The sequence below is a fragment of the Ictidomys tridecemlineatus genome, chromosome 4 (genome assembly GCF_052094955.1).
Source record: "Ictidomys tridecemlineatus isolate mIctTri1 chromosome 4, mIctTri1.hap1, whole genome shotgun sequence".
NCBI classification, from domain to species: domain Eukaryota; kingdom Metazoa; phylum Chordata; class Mammalia; order Rodentia; family Sciuridae; genus Ictidomys; species Ictidomys tridecemlineatus.
The window spans coordinates 72,414,855-72,433,045 of record NC_135480.1 but is presented as its reverse complement, the minus strand read 5'-3'; the positions used below and the strand labels follow the sequence as shown (position 1 = coordinate 72,433,045).

General features: G+C 35.5%; 1 protein-coding gene and 1 long non-coding RNA gene across 8 annotated transcripts in view; one reads left to right on the top strand and one right to left on the bottom strand.

The window, feature by feature from the left end:
- The window catches only part of Dlg2 (discs large MAGUK scaffold protein 2), a 1,969,681-nt gene that overhangs the window by 351,426 nt on the left and 1,600,064 nt on the right, over positions 1–18,191 (top strand). The window lies entirely within an intron of this gene.
- On the bottom strand, positions 15,025–18,059 carry LOC144377150 (uncharacterized). The gene is made up of 2 exons (XR_013437815.1): positions 17,737–18,059; positions 15,025–16,298 (listed from the first exon to the last, which is right to left on the bottom strand). It is a non-coding gene; the product is annotated as an uncharacterized LOC144377150 (long non-coding RNA).

Sequence of the window (18,191 nt, the reverse complement as noted above, 5' to 3'; positions counted from 1 at the left end):
TAAATAAATGAAAATTATATAGAATGTTAGAAAATGAGTGCTGTGGAAATAAAAAAAAAATTAGAGACGTTAGGGTGATGAGTACAGGAGTAGGAGGGGATAGTGATTTTAAATATGATAGTCCCAGTAGGCATCATAGAGAATATGAAAATTGAACAAAGTGTTGTAAAAAATGAAGGAATTAGCTGCATGGTATTTATGGGAATAGCATTCCATGCAGGGAGAGTGACCAGTCTAAAAGTCCCAAAGGAGCCTACCATATGTGATTAGGAAAAGCAGAGAATATGGTCAGGCTGGATTGACGTATATGATAAAGAGAGCAATAGAGTATAGATGATGAAGTCAGAGAAAGAATGGAGGTCAGATCGTCTGGCTTGTTGGTCATTTTAATGACTTTGGTTTTTATTTTTAGTGAAAGGGATATTCATTACAGGGAGTTGAGTAGAGAATTACCATGATTTTCCATAACTTCAAAGGATCATTCTGGATGCTGTCTGGAGAATAGTTCACAGAGGCCAATGATAAAGGCATGGAGACTGAGGCCGACTCCACTGCAGAATCCAGACTTGAAATTAAGGTGGGTCAGGCCAGGCTGTGTGCAATAGAAATGGTAAGAAGTATCAGATTTCTCAATGTATTTTTAATTTAAATTCAAAATGTGAAATCTTAGTTTTGGCATGTAAAAGAAAGTCAGAAATCAAGAATGTTTTCAGGTTTTTGTTTTCCACTTATTTTTTCCATTGCCCACTTATTCTTAATGGAAAGAATAAGTGGACATCAGTTAAAGACTATAAGCTGAGCAAATTTGAAGGTGGAGAAGATCTGGCATTCAGGTATTTCCTATCAGATGTTCACATATAAATATTAAATACAGTTGGATATTACCAGTGAAAATACTGTTGAAGGATGATAAGAAGTGAAGTGTCTGAAGCCATTTTAATTTCCTTCTTGATTCCCTATTTTCATCTCTGGATGTTTAAATCTTATCTTTAATGTATGATTCTGAAATTTCACAGTAATAAGTGAATTAATGAATTTATTAATTTGCCTTTGTAATCAATTAGCAGAGCAAATTATGAAGCAAATTCCCACATAACTCCAAGTCCTAAACCTGTCTAAGATGCTATAGGGTCCGCTTTTTAGGATAAACAGCAGAAGTGAATGGATTAGATACTGAGGGATATCTTTCACTAAAGGTCCTTGTAGTATATGAGAAATTATACCATGATCAACATTTGAATCATTGGAAAGAGTTCTAATTACTTTTACTGTAGAACAATGCAACTATCATGATATAGTGTTTCATTTCACAGAAGCCATTGAACCATATCGGTTATTTTTTTCTGTTTTGTGCCTCATTTTATTGGATGATATTTTTAAATTTTAATCTGTTATTTATGACAGCAGAATGCATTACAATTCATATTACATGTATATAGCACAATTTTTCATATCTCTGGTTATACACAAGTAGAATCACACCATTGGTGTATTCATACACATACTTAGGGTAATGATGTCCATCTCATTCCACTGTCTTTTCTACCCCCATGACCCTTCCCTTACCCTCCCTTAACTTTTCCCTATCTAGAGGTCCTCCATTCCTCCCATGCTCACCTACTCTCAACCCCATTATGAACCAGCATCCTTAGAGAAAACATTCAGCATTTAGTTTTTTTGGGATTGGCTAAATTCACTTAGCTTTATATTCTTCAACTACATTATTTACCCACAAATGCCATGATTTTATTCTCTTTCAATGCTAAATAATATTCTATTGTGTATATATACTGCATTTTCTTTATCCATTCATGTACTGAGAGGCATCTATGTTGGTTCCATAGTTTAGCTGTTGTAAATTGTGCTGCTATAAACATTGATGTGGCTGTGTCCCTAGGGTATGCTCTTTTTAAGTCCTTTGGGTACAAACCAAGGAGTAGGATAGCTGGATCAAATGGTGGTTCCATTCACAGTATTCCAATGACTCTCCATACTGCTTTCCCTATTGGCTGCACCAATTTGCAGTTCCACCAGCAATGTACGAGTGTGCCTCTTTCCCACATCCTTTCCAATACTTATTGTTGTTTGTATTCTTAACAGCTGCCATTCTGACTGGCCTGAGATGAAATCTTAGAGTAGTTTTGATTTGCATTTCTCTAATTGCTAGAGATGTTGAACTTTTTTTCACATATTTTTGGTAGATTGTATATCTTCTTCTGAGAAGCATCTGTTCAGTTTTTTGGCCCATTTATTGATTGGATTATTTGGGTTTTTTTGTGTTAAGATTTTTGAGTTCTTGATATATCCTAGAGATTAGTACATTATCTGATGTGTAATCAATGTTAAAATAAAAATAAAAAGCTACTCCAACACCTGGAGAATAAATAATATGTTACTGAATAAATAATGGGTTGTAAAAGACATCAAGGAGGAGATTTAAAAATTTTTAGAGGTAAATGATAACACTGATACAACATATCGAAATCTCTGAGGCACTATGAAGGCAATATTAAGAGGAAAGTTCATTGCATGGAGTTCATGCCTTAAAAAAAGAAAAAGTCAACAAATAAATGACCTAAAATTATATCTCAAAGCTTTAGAAAAAGAAGAACAAATTAGCACCAAAAGCAGTAGAACTCAGGAAATAATTAAAATCAGAGCTGAAATTATGAAATTGAAACAAAAGAAACAATTGAAAAAATTGACAAAACAAAAAGTTGGTTCTTTGAAAAGTAGATAAAATTGATAAACCCTTAGCTATGCTAATGAGGAGGAGAGAGAAAACTCAAATTACTAATATCCATGATGAAAAAATAAATATGACAACAGACACTACAGAAATACAGAAGATAATTAGAAATTATTTTGAAAATTTGTACTCCAATAAAATAGAAAATATCAAAGGCATCCAAAAATTTCTAGAGTCATATGACTTGCCCAAATTGAATCAGGATGATATACACAATTTAAACAGATCAATTTCAAGCAATGAAATAGAAGATGCCATCAGAAGCCTACCAACCAAGAAAAGCCCCAGACCAGATGGATACACAGCTGAGTTTTACAAGACATTTAAAGAAGAATTAATACCAATGATCTTCAAATTATTTTGAGATATATAAAAAGAATGAGCACTTACAAATTCATACTATGAGGCCAATATCACCCTGATTCCAAAACCAGGCAAAGACATATCAAAGAAAGAAAACTTCAGACCAATATCTCTAATGAACATAGATGCAAAAATTTGCAATAAAATTCTGGTAAATTGAATACAAATACATATTGAAAGATAGTTCACCATGATCAAGTGGGTTCATCTCAGTGATGTAAGGTTGGTTTAACATACAGAAATAAGTTAATGTAGTTCATCACATCAATAGACTTAAAGATAAGAATCATATGATCATCTCAATAGATGCAGAAAAAGCATTTGACAAAATACAGCACCTCTTCATGTTCAAAACACTAGAAAATCTAGGGATAATAGGAACATATTTCAACACTATAAAAGCTATCTATGCTAAGCCCCAGGCCAACATCATTCTTAAGGGAGAAAAATTGAAAGCACTCCCTCTAAAAACTGGAACAAGGCAGGGATGCCTTCTTTTTGCACTTCTGTTTAACATAGTTCTTCTGTCTAATTGCACTAGCCAGAGCAATTAGACAGATGAAAAAAATTAAAGGGATATGGATAGGAAAAGAAGAATTCAAATTTGCACTATTTGCCAACAATATGATTCTAAACCTAAAGATCCCCCCCCCAAAAAAAAAACCACCAGAAAACTTCTAGAACTAATAAATGAATTCAGCAAGGCAGCAGAATATAAAATCAACACCCATAACTCAATGATATTTCTGTATATCAGTGACAAGTCCTCTGAAAGAGAAACAAGAAAAACTACCCCATTTATAATAGACTAAAAAAATACTTGGGAATCAACTTAATGAAAGAGGTGAAAGACCTCTACTACAAAAACTAAAGAATGCTAAAGAAAGAAATTAAAGAAGACCTTAGAAAATGGAAAGATCTGCCTTATTCTTGGATAGGCAGAATTAACATAGTCAAAATGAACATACTATCAAAAGCACTATAGAGATCTAATGCAATTCCAGTCAAAACCCCAATGACATTCCTCATAGAAATAGAAAAAGCAGTCATGAAATTCATCTGGAAGAATAAGAAACTCAGAATAGCTAAAGAAATTCTTAGCAAGAAGAGTGAAGCAGGTGGCATCACTATACCAGATCTTAAACTATACTAAACAAAGCTATTGTAACAAAAATGGCATGGTATTGGAATCAAAATAAACTTGTAGACCAATGATACAGAATAGAGGACACAGAGACAAACCTACATAATTACAGTTATCTTATATTAGACAAAGTTACCAAAAACATACATTCGAGAAAAAACAGCCTCTTCAACAAATGGTGCTGGGAAAACTGGAAATCCATATGCAACAAAATGAAATTAAACCCCATTTCTCACCATGCACAAAACTCAACTCAAAGGGATCAAGAACCTATTGATTAATCCAGAGACCCCACACATAATAGAAAAAAAAAAAGTAGGCTCAAATTTCCATTATGTCATATTAGGCCCCACTTTCCTTAATAAGATTCTTATAATGTCTTAAAATCAAGAATCAATAAATGGCATTGATTCAAACTAAAAATCTTCTTCTCAGCAAAAGAAACAATCAGTGAGGTGCATTGAGAGTCTACAATTTGGGCACAAATTTTTACCATGTCTTTTATTTGACAGCTGTTACATAAATAGTGCATGAGAGATCTCCTGACATATAGACATTTGTTCCTCATCATTGGCATATATAATATTAAGCTGTCTTTTTATTTAGTGTGACATCTAAGCACTTTTAATTTTAGTAAAATTAATATTTATTTTTGCTGCCAAAGATGAGGATACCAATAGCAATCTGATTATGATTATCATCTCTTTCCTCTGGTCGTTGTCACAACTTTATTACCTACCCCATTGAGGTTGCCCATTCATTTCACAACTAAGATCACTGGCACACACAATTTTTTAAAAACCACAGATGTTGATTTCCTATCGTTGCTCCATTGCATAAACACTACCCTAGTATATCATAGTGAATGAATATTTCACTAGCGCAGTTGCTGATGCTTAAAATATAAATGATATATGCACATCACTTTGCTATTCCTATCCTTGTATGAACTTTCACTAGTAACCAATGATAACTGAATATTTAACACCCAAAAGCATTAAATTACCTCTACATTACTTCTAAATAATTTATAACTAAAAGTTGACATCTGAAAGAAACCCTTAGCTCTCAGAAGAAATAATAGTGTGGGGATACTTTTGTTGGCATCCATGTTGGATATAAGAAATACATTCAGTTTTCAGTAAATCATCTAGGTACATAAGAATATGAAGCTGGAAGCCACTTCAGAATATGTGAAAGTGGAAAAGGTGCTAACATTTTAGGAACATTCAGTATGTATCTGATACAAATGTAAGGAAATTTATGTATATTATTTCACTGAAATTTCATAGAAATTCTAGGAATGCAATAATATTTTCAAGATGAGGACACTGAATCTATAAAATGGTTAAGATATTGATGTAAGTACAACAGTAAGAAAGTGGGAGATTTGACGTATGCCTGTAATCTCAGTAAGTTGAGAGGCCAAGGCAGGAGGATCATAAGTTTGAGGCCAGCCTGGGAAACTTAGTGAGACCCAGTCTCAAAATAAAAAAGGCTGGGGTGTGACTCTGGTGGGTACTGGGTTCAATCCCTAGTACAACAAAAGAAGAAAAAAGGTGGGAGATCTGAGATTCAATTATAGTTTGTCTTCCATATCATTCTGCCTCTCAATTTTTAAATTTTATAACTGAGGAAGATATTTAGGGATATTTAATGAGTTATTCAAAGTCAGCCAGGTGGTTTATGGGAGAGCTGGAGTTAGAATCCCTGTTCTCTCTGGACTCTCTCTCCCTCAGGCAGAAATGTCTTCAACATTAATCTTTCTTCCTATAAAAATCTGTAATTCACAATACTCAGTATTTGACCTTGGTTGGAAACTTGATTTTTCTCCTGGAAAAAATGGTACTGGATTCCCAAATCAAGTAACTGAAATTATTAGACAGCTCAACTCTGCTAATAAGCTCTTTATCTTGTTTTGGGCCTGTTACACTTCTATTTGACTCTGAAGTCTTGCCTCAGTTTTGAAAGGACCTCCACCACGCTGAACCCTTCATTTAGAAAACAAAGGGCCAGAGAGCAGCTTAATAATTGATACAGTGCCATAAAAGACAAGACTACTGGTAACTTATGATCATAGTAGAAACATTTTGGTAAAATATTCCCAACTTTAAGGAGAGAAAATATTCATTCAGCCCTAAATTATCTGTTGAATATCAACTACATGTTAGATATTGTTTATGTCTGGGGATATACAATTGAATAAAAGAAGCTCAATGACTAGTCATAGTGGAAAACACAATAAATAAGCAAATACAGTTTAGAATTCTATTCCTGAAAAATGAAAAATTAGCATAGGCTTTTAGTTTCCTCCCTCAAAGCCAACTCTGGAAGGAAATCCAAGAATTATAAAAGAATCTGACTGGGCATGATGGTGTATACCCATAGTCCTAGTGATTTAGAAGGCTGAGGCAGGAGGATCACAAGTTTGAAGCCAGCCCCAGCTATTTAGTGAGACCCTAAGCACGGTAGAGCGCTCACCTGTCTCAAAAAAAGAGCGTGGTGGTGGTGGGTGGGGGGCGTCCTGAAGAATTTGCTTAATGGTTAATCATCCTGGTAAGAAAAAAAAAAAAAAGATCTATGGGTAAACGGAGGCTTGTTTGAATTGTTGAGGGTAGAGTGACGGTTACCAGCAAGCGTGTGAGAGGTTAAATCAGGGAAAGAAAGCAGTCTGATATCTGCTGTTGATTTTCCTCTGCTTTTGCCTTGGGACACCCAATGCCCCACTGGTTACCATGGGAATTGGCAGCTATACTTCAGACTTCTGGTGCCCACATCTGTGGTGTGGGACTTGATTAATCTTGGACTGTGCTTATATACCCACAGCAAGAATGAAGCTCATAGACAAAGATGATAAAATTTAGGAGCATACCCACTTCAAAAGAAAAATGGTAACAAATACAGATTACATGGGTGTTAGGACAATAATTTCAGATCAACCTAAAAGCTCAATTGAAAAAAGGAAAGAGATTAGAATTATAAGATAAGAAAATAATTATAAAAAGCCAACTATTTGGCATTATAAATGAACTATTTGGAATGGATGAAACAGGTAGAGTTAATAACAGAATGAATACATCTGAAAAAAGTGGATTAGAGGAATTTTTCTAGGAAGAAGCAGGAAATACTTATATGTACAACATATATACACACATTGTATAAGTTTTATACATATATTTGCACATATATATAAAATGTATGTGTGTTTATGTTTATGTATGCGTATGTGCATGTGTTTAAAGAGATGCAAAATAGAACTTGAATGCTAACATTGGGATGATAAGAGTTTCAAAAATTTAAAAAGTTGAGGTGATTTTTGAGGAAGTAATAAAGGTAGGGTCTGAAAAAATAATTACAAAAAGTGACTAGACTAAGAAAGACAGGTGCGAATTATCAAACTGAAAAGATGAATACCCTCAGAAGACACATTATAGAAAAAATAAAGAATGTAAAAGACAAAAAGTTTTTTATAAAAAATTCCACAGTGAAAAAGCAGATCACATTCATAGGAACAAAAATCAAGTTAACATGAGATTTTCAATAGCAACACTGACTGTAGGAAGATGAAGCTTTAACATTTTTGAAGTTTTGAAGGAAAAGAACTTTTTTTTTAAATTGGTTGTTCAAAACATTACAAAGCTCATGACATATCATCTTCCATACATTTGATTCAAGTGGGTTATGAACTTCCATTTTTTACCCCAAATACAAGTTGCAGAATCACATCGGTTACACATCCACATTTTTACATAATACCATATTAATGACTGTTGTATTCTGCTACCTTTCCTATCCCCTACTATCCCCCTCCCCTTCCCTCTCATTTTCCCTCTCTACCCCATCTGCTGTTGTTTAATTCTCTCCCTTGTTTTTTTTTCCCCTTTCTCCTCACAAACTCTTATATGTAATAATTTTGTGTAACAATGAGGGTCTCCTTCCATTTCCATACAGTTTCCCTTCTCTCTCCCTTTCTCTCACCCCACTCGTCTCTGTTTAATGTTAGTCCAAGAAGGAAAAGAACTTTGAGCTGAAGATGAAGTTAAAAACAGAGGCCTGGGGCTGGGGTTGCAGCTCAGTGGTAGAGCGCTCACCTGGCACATGCAAGGCGCTGGGTTCGATCCTCAGCACCACATAAATAAAATAAATAAATAAAATAAAGGTATTATGTCTAACTACAACTAAAAAAAATTAAAAAATTAAAAAGAAAAAAACATTTATATTCCTATTATAGGGGCTGAAATATGTGTGGCATGCTCTCTGGGTATGCTCTCTGGGACAGAGGCAGGTGGTCTAGTCTAATATCCATATAAACATGCTGATAACTGACCTTCTTATAAATAAACATATAATTGATATTTTCTAGAAGCAGAATCCTTATATATAGAATGTTCTTTTCAAGATGTCTCTGGGTTAGGATTGCTAATGGTAAACAAATCTATTATGAATGCATTTGTGAGATATGACTCTGTAGGAAATGTCATGTAAGCTTACAACTATCTTCTGTAAAAAACAAAAGAAACAACCAAAAAATATCAGCGATGTTTTGGAAACCTAAACCTGTGGGAAATAACTCCCAAGCCTTAGTTAGAAACCTCATCCATTAATCTGTTCAGACACCATGTCCAGTGCATGAGAATGGATTTATAGAGCTGTGTGGGATGCAACAGATTTCTGATTCAATTGTACCTCTTGATTTCTTGTGTCCTTGAAATCATTAGCAAAACTTGATACTGGATAATATCTTATAGTCATGTGAATCTGATATGACAATCTTATTCTCTATATTAACATGGAACTTGTAATTTTATATCTGGTCAAATCACCTGAAGGCATAAAAATAATGTCTTTAATGTGATAAAGTCCATATTATATGCCCCTCATATGTGTATACATGTGCCTAAATGAGAAATGTTAGAAGAAATATAAGGATGATCACTGTCATTAGTTCTAGTTAGTAATATATGGGTGGTCCTAGCAAATATTATAAAATAAGAAAAGAAGCTAAAGGTCTAAGAATTAGAAAAGAAGAAATAAAAACATTTTTGATAAATAATATGGCTATCTACTGTTAATATCCCCCCCAAATTTATAAACAAATTAGTAGAAATAGTAGAGTGTATCAGGGGCTGCGTATAAAATCATTAAAGAAAAATCAATTTCTTATGTAAATATTAATAGTAAATAACCAGAAAAAATAGGCTAAAAGATTACATTTATTATATATCACAAAATCAAATATCCAATTAAAAAATCAATAAAAAATGTAGGAAAATATATGTAAAATAATAGAACTTTACTAAGAAGCATCAATAAGACCTAAAGAAGTAAATATCATATTCATGAATAGGAATATTTAATATTATAAAAATGTCTTTTTCTTGCAAAGTGACCTGTATGAACAATGGAATTTATAAAAATCTCAACAGAATTTTTTTTAAGCTTGATAAACCTGATTGAAAATTTTTATGCAAATACATATACTTATAATGAAGAGTAAAGATGTATGACCCACCACTAGCCACCAAGAATTATTATAAAGTTACAGTAAGTAAGACAGTGTAATATTGTCCCTGGTATTAACAAATTGATCAAGTACAAATAATCACCTAAAAGTAGACTTATGTATGTGAACCTTTGGTATATAAACATCATAGTATGATAAATAAATGAAAAATGAGGAGCTATTTAATAACCTGGCCATACATATAGAAAAATAAATTTGGATCCTCATCTTCCACTAAGTGCAAAATCAATTTAGGATAAATAAAGGACTTAAATATCAGAAGCAAGCCTTTAAAGCTTTGGTAAAAAGTATATTCAAACATTACTTTAACATTGGAGTTAGGGAATGACTTCATAGAATACCATAAAAGTTAACCATAAGGAAAAAGTGGTAAATCTGAGTTTAAACAAAAGAACTTTTGTTCATGAAATCATTTTAAGACAGTGAAAACTAAGATATATACAGTGAGATGTTCACAGTACTATTGCTCATCATCAACATAAGGTTTCTGTTCATAAGTACATAATGAACAAAATAACAATAAATGCCAAGTAACCCCAAAAGAAAAACAATTAGGATTTTCACAGATGAGGAAACATATGTGACCAATAGCTGTATGAGGAAATGTTCAACTTCATTAGTAATCAGGCAAAAGCAAATTAAAACTGGGATGAAATTCAATTTTATATTCATTTAGATGGGAAAGGATTTAAAAAATATCACATGGAGAAATGTGTAGTAGCAAGATTTCTTATACTGTGGTGGAAACGTGAGTTGACATAGCAAATTAGTTTGGCATTGTCTTAAAAACGTACATTTTCATATCTTCTGAGCCAGCAATTTCTAGTCCTGGGTATGGACACTAGAGAAGTATCTTGCAAATTTTGTGTAGGAGAAATGGACAAGAATTCATAGCATTTGTATGATAGTAAAAGCCTGGAAATTATTTAAATGTTCATTTACAGAAGAATGGGTTGTGCTATGTCCATGCAAAAGAACATTTTATAGTATTTAAAATGTTGAAAATACAGCTACATGAAAAAATATGAATCAACTTTAGCAATATAATATTGAGTGAAAAGCGAAATTCCAAAAGATTATATAAACAGGATAGATTTTTATAAAATTAAAGACATTAAAATCTAAATAATATACTTTTTCTCATAATATTTATAGATCTAACAAAATTTTATAAATAAGCATGTATATATGTATACATACTTCTGTGTATACATTTAAGTATATCCTTATGTGTATGTGTGTGTATATGCATGCATATGCGTGGTGGGTGTGGTGCTGTGTAATTCCTGTGATTTAAGAGACTGAGGCAAGGGAAACCTAAGTTTAAGGCCAGCCTCAGCAATTTAGTCATTGCTGTCTTGAAATAAGAAGGACTGGAGGTGAAGATCAGTGGTATAGTGTCCCTGGGTTCAGTTCCCAGTATGTGTGTGTGTGTGTGTGTGTGTGTGTATGTATAAACACAAATAAAATATATAAGCATGCATTTATCCACATACATATATAAAGCTAAGAAAACCCACCATACAATTCAGAATAGTAGAATAGTTGTTTTCAGGGGATAAAATTTTGATTAGCTCTAATGATAAATGTAAATTATTGTGATTTTCTAATTTCTATTTTAAATGGTGGTATTCCTTATATTACAAAAGGGAAAAGAAAGGAGAAAGGAAAGAATGAAAAAAGATCATGCAAAGATAAATGATGAGAGTGTGTCATGTACCAGAGTTTATAATGAATTTTATTTGGGGTACTTAAATCACACATGTACTCACAATTCTAAAATAATGGTGGTATTGCTATGATGTGAATACATTGTTATGAGAACATAGGAGAATTGCCTTTAATCCACATAGAGAAAGTAAAGAATCTGGAAATACTTCCCAAAGAAGACATTCTATGTAACTGTTCAAAGTTTTATGTATTGTGTTAGATTTCTCTCAGTGTAACAAGAGGCCTGAGATACACATGTAAATGAAGAAAAAATTTATTTGGGCCCATGGTTTCAAGACATTTCTATTCATCGTTCCTTAACATTGCTGCCTTTGGGTCTGTGGTAAAGCAATACTCATGGTAGGGAACACATGGAAAATGAATCATGTTCACTTCTTGAATTGGGAAGAAAAGAGAGAGAAAGAAGGGTCCTGAGTCCTGATAGCTCCTTCCAGGACATGTACCCAATTACCTAACATACTTCCACTAGACCCCACCTTCTAAAGGTTCTACTGCCTCCCAATAGTGCCACATACTATTGACCAAGCCTTCAACACATGGCTTTTGAGGTACATTTAAGATCCAAATTATAAAATGTGTGTTGATTTATTAATCCTCACAATAGTAGACACTATTATTAGACATATGTTAACAGGTACAGATAATATAAGTAACAATGTCACAAAACTAACAAATGGCAGAATGAAGTTTTTACTTTGTCAGTCTGACCTTCTTAATCTCCTTGTTACACTGCTTAGTTTTTTTTATTCATGACCTAGTATACTTTGGAAATTTAATCTATATGAATAATTGCTTGTTATCATGTGTGTAGAAAAGTGTCCTCCACAATAACCTGACTCAGGCTAGATGTCATAGTCAGGGATTACAGAATGAGAAATAGCCTCACTGTTCTTGTGTCTTGATTCTATCAGACCTTGGCAACACTATGAATTTCAGTCTTCATGGCCAGAAACTTTGATGCCCACTATGGATATATTAGCAGCATGGGTACCACTGTGGTTTCAGAATTTTTCTTTAGTCCTACTACCTCAATCTCATTTTCTTACAGTTAACCTTAGATAATATAATATTTTGTTTTATTATGTATTATATTAGAGAGTTCATGGAAATACTTATTTCTACTCTAAAAACTTTTTTTAAAATTTGACACCTATCTATATAATAATCTATCAGATTATTGGCCTTAGCTGGCTAATTAGAGGTCTGACCTACTTAACATCATTCTCAATAGTAAAAGATTTTCTCTGAGTATAGATTATGAATTTCAAATAGCACTTCCTCTAAGAAACATTACATAATTTTCCATGAGGTCGTGAACTTTGTGTAGATTTCTTTGAAGACAAGTGGTTAGTACTATGGTATGTTGTTTATGTGTTAATATATTCTACCTCTGAGAAGAGACTATAAAATCTTTAGGGGCAGGATCTGTGTACACTCATTCATTCATTTCTTTATTCACTAATTCTATGAGCTCTTAATGAACACATAATTTGAGTTCAGACCTTGTTGTAGGTCTGGTTGAAAAAAAAATAAAGAAAGAGTAACATTGTTAAGGACCTCCAACTTTTATGAGGAGGAAAAAAATTAACATGAAGTACGATGAGCATAGTGTTAGCACTATGAGAATAACTGATAGGAAGTCAGAGGGGATTCTTCCCAGAGGAAGCAGCAGGAATGATTTGTCTTTTCAGGCCAAGAACAGGCTGAGAAGGTAAATGTCTTACTTTACGTCATGATATTTCCCACATACATAATAGATACTCAAAATTTTGTTAAATTGAGTTTTAATTCACTAATTTAGTTTTAATTCATTTATTCAATAAATATTTTTAAGTCTGTCATGTGCCAGGCACTTTACCCAATATATCAATAAATAAAAGGCTTAGTCCTTGAGCTTTAGTGGCCTACAAACTGATAGGTTTTTTAGATTATCAATGGCTTCCTAAATGGACTCAAATTTAGTGAGATAATGACATAGTTTTGGGCTGATATCAGAAATCTCCTCTCATAATGTTTCCTATTAATTGTTTCTTCAGCTGTTAGTAGTACTCAGATTATCCTCCAAAGAAATAAAACCAAACAAAACAATTAAAAACTGAAACAGCAAAGCTCCCACTTATTTCAGCCTGTCTTTAAGATGGTAAACATCCATGCTCTACCTCTCTCTTTCTCTTTCTTCTTTTCTTTTCTTTCTTTCTTTCTTTCTTTTTTTTTTTCAGTGCTGGGGATCGAATCCAGAACCTTGCACATGTTGGATACACACTCCAATACTGATGAGAAATAGCCTCACTGAGCTACATCCCAAGCCCTTTTTATTTTATTATGAGATAGGGTCTCACTAAGTTGCTCTGTCTTGCCTCAAACTTCCAATCCTTCTGCTCGACCTCCTGAGTAGCTGGGATTACAGGCATGTGCCACCACACCTGAGTATTTCTCTATTAATTAGCACCAGAAATTTTATTTAATTCCCCTTCTTTTTTTGCCCTTTATAAAATAATGTGTAGTTGTAAGAACTTATGAAAACTCAATTTACCTTCTTGTCTGTTTAGGGAGAAATAACTGTTCTAGAATTGAATTAAACTCTGTCACTCCCTAGATGACAATGTTTAATCAAGTCATCTTTTTAATTTCTGGGCAGTGTCATTTCATCCAACATGTTAAAGTGTGAGATTTTCATGTCTCTTATGAAGCTTGGCTTCTGTGGACTGTGTGTCTCCACATAAAGCCATGTAGCATGCAGAAAGCTTTCTTTTCTTTTTATTTGTTCTAATTAGTTATACATGCAGTAGAATGCATTTATATACTTTGATGTTTCATACATAGATGGGATATAGTTTCTAATTTTTCTGAGTGTACATATTGTAGAATCACATTGGTCATAGAGTCACATACATACATACAGAAATAATGTCTGTTTCATTCTACTATTTTTCTTATCCCCACATCCCCTGCCTTTCTTTTCAAACATGAATTTCTACTGATTCATTCTGAAGAGAATACAATTGTGTCTACAAAAAGACATTTTCTTATAGATGAAATACTTAGATTCCTGAAACAGAAAGATTACATAGATTTGGATTTAATCAGTCTATTCTTTATCTAACTTAATAAATGGATAAGCTACTGAATCTTAGAACTTCAAATTCTTTGTTAAATATACATGGTAGTAAGAAAATTATATAGTTATTTGATATTTAAATTAAGAACATATATAAAGTATCTGACACATAGTTGGTATTATGAACTCAATTGTATCCACTCTAATTCATATGCTGAAGCCCTCAACACAGTATCTCTGAATGTAACTGTATTTGGAAATGGGTCCTTTAAAGAGGTTATTAAGTTAAAATGAGGGTGTGGGAGTGGGATCCTAATCCAATATGACTGTTGCCCTTAAAAGAAGATATATCCAAGTTGCTGTGCATAGGATGGCCATGTAGAGATACAACAAGAAGATGGCCATCTGTAAGCCTGTCACGACCCCTTGCCCGCAAGGAAGACACAACTCAGGAATCTTCTTTCAGCAGTTTATTCAGGCCCTTGATATTTCTTCTACTAATCCCTCGGATGCCCCTCCCAGCCTTAATAAAGCATCTCAAGCCCCAATGCGAAGCTGCCACGTGGAACTTTCTCATAGGGTGCTGAAAAACCATGCGCCAACTCTCCCAAATAAGGAGTTGTTTGTCACATACCACAGCAGAGTCAGCGCCATCTTGTAATGGCGACCATAGTCTGCATAAACAGCAGAGGCGGCTCACCACAGTTCCCCCTTTCTGTTTTCTTAAAACAATACAGGCGAGAGTAGAGGTCCTATCCCACTGTGCAGAATGGCTGCATAGTATGGCTCAGTCCTAAGGAGGGCCCTTCCTCAGATCTGACTCCATATCAGCCGATGCCTTTTTTCGTGGGGCGGAGCGTGGACACGTCAAACCCGCATGCAATAGGACATGCTCTCCTTGAGGTCCCGGTCCACTGCGGGATCACTCAAGTGCAGTGCCTTGCCTCGCATCCTGTATCGTGACGATGGTGAACAAAAGGGGGTAGCTGGGACTACCTCTGTAGGACAACCACAATTAAGTTGGCGACACCCTGAGAGAAAGGCACGGGCTTTAAAGCCATAGCTAAAGACCAGTGTGGAAACCCTTCTGCATGCAATGGTAACAAGACCTGCAGAGTGCAAGGGCTTTCCAGCACTAGAAGAAAGACAAAAGAAGGACATGTCGAACCCAGTGCAATGTTAGAATAACTTGGGGTGCAACGACCATGTCAAAGGCACTAGTGTGGAAACCCATCTGCGTGCAATGGTAGCAAGACCGGCAGAGTGCAAGGGCTTTACAACACTAAAAGAATAACGAGGAAAGACATGTCAATCCCAGTGCAATGTTATAATAACTTGGGGTGCAATGACCATGTCAAAGATTTACTGTTTAAGATGCGCAAGCCAGACTTGAGGTGAGTTGCCATTTTCTAAAGCAGCAAAAGCTTGTATGATCATAGCCTTATCTTGAGCACTGCGGGCCTTGAGGCGACAGAGAAACCACAAACAGAGGAACATACCGAAGCAACACATTGCACCAAAAATGCCTACTCCCACCCACTTTTTAAAAAAGGAAAAAGCAGAAGATATCCAATTAGTGAATTGACCCAAAGTCACGGGATCAACACGGGTGTTATTCAAGACAGCTATCTGGGTCAGTTGAGACTGGATCATGTCTTTCACTTCCATGGACCAATTTCCGGCCAAATAGTCACCGATGATGCGGAAAGCATTCCTGGAATCATTAAATCTGACAGAGGTTATACATAAATGCGCACGTTGGTCAATGCAACCCAAAAGTACCAGGTCAGACAATTTTTTTAGCTGAACTTGAAGTATATCTATTTTTTGGTTAGCAGTCAAAATCCCTGACAAAATATGTTGATTAATTTTGTTTTGAGATTCGAGTATGGTGGAGGTTTGTTGAACAACTTCATTAACAGTGACAGCAGTTTGCACCTGGCTGGCCATGGCTACTCTGGCCGTAACTGCTGCAGCAGCAGACACTGCTACGGCTGTCACTATAGCTGCTGTGATTTTGAGCAGCCTGTTCTGCTGCACCCTCTAACATGAATGCTCTCCAATCTAGATATTTTCCCGGGGAGACACAGGCTCAGACTAAGCCAGCCCAATCTGAGGGGGTCATGCAGAATCTAGTCAGTCCTTCCACCTGAGTAAGGGTGAAAGCAGCATCTATGCCATAAGTATGGACGGATTCTGCCAAGGTTTTAATTATTTTAAAATCTAAAGGCTCATGGTACCTTCCCCTATTATTGTCCTGAAAAACTGGGTATGCTAGTCCCATGTCTGTATTAACTGTTCTCCAAACTTGAGAATGAAAAGTCCTCCCGGAGCCTTGGACTCCACCCACATACAGGGGCAGAACTACTGGAGGCGAGGGGAAGGGTGGAGCAGCATCAAGTATTGGCTCCTCCTCTAGATTCTCAACTTCCTCCCCAGAACTGGATTTATTACCCTTCTCACAGCAGGCTTTTACATCTGTTGTTTCCCATTTTTTCTTTTTTATCTTAGTCTTACGTAATTGTTGTAATAACCTGTCCAATTCCTCAGAACTGTCCGAGCTACTTGTGTCCTTGGGAGTTTTTAACTCAGTCAAGTCCGGATAGAGCCTTCTCCTCTGTTTAACTTCAGACTCCCTTGTCTGTTCACCACTCTTACTCCTAATACTTTCTGCTACCTCGCTATGTGACCCCTCCGATTTTTCTTCATGCAATTGCTCAAGAACGGCCTGACCCTCGTTCACAGCTTTCTGGCATTTACCATCCATTATACACCCCCTCACTAATTTCCAAAGCGGAATGGTACCGCCCTTTAAAGTTCCTTGTTTGTAAGCGAAATCCAGATCTTTCCCTAATTTGTCCCAACTGGGAATCGTGAGACTCCCTGAAAAAGCAAACCAAGGAGCTACAGAGTCAGTCTCTTCTAAAAACCTCTGTAATGTGCTCCGCTTCACTTTAAGTCCCTTAGAACGCAGTAACCCGTCCAAGGCCAGCAAAATTGGGCTTGAGGAAGTAGCACCCATACTGTTCCAAGCAGTATAAAGAAAGTGAAAGTACAAAACCCCACTCTCTCCTTATTTACAGAGGAGCGTCTTATTTTATTATTTTTCCCCGCTCTCTCTTTATCTACAGAGGAGCTGCCACGCTTTGATCGCGGATCCCACTTACCTGGGACTAACCAGTGCACCACCCCTGACTGCTGAAAGTTCTGGTTCCCGGGTTTTGGCACCACTTGTCGCGACCCCTTGCCTGCAAGGAAGACACAACTCAGGAATCTTCTTTCAGCAGTTTATTCAGGCCCTTGATATTTCTTCTACTAATCCCTCGGATGCCCCTCCCAGCCTTAATAAAGCATCTCAAGCCCCAATGCGAAGCTGCCACGTGGAACTTTCTCATAGGGTGCTGAAAAACCATGCGCCAACTCTCCCAAATAAGGAGTTGTTTGTCACATACCACAGCAGAGTCAGCGCCATCTTGTAATGGTGACCATAGTCTGCATAAACGGCAGAGGCGGCTCACCACATAAACCAAACAAAGGCCTCAGAGAAAATCCACCAACTTACCTTGATCCTGACTTTCAGCCTCCAGAAGAATGAGAAAATATTTTTTTGTTGTTGTTTAAG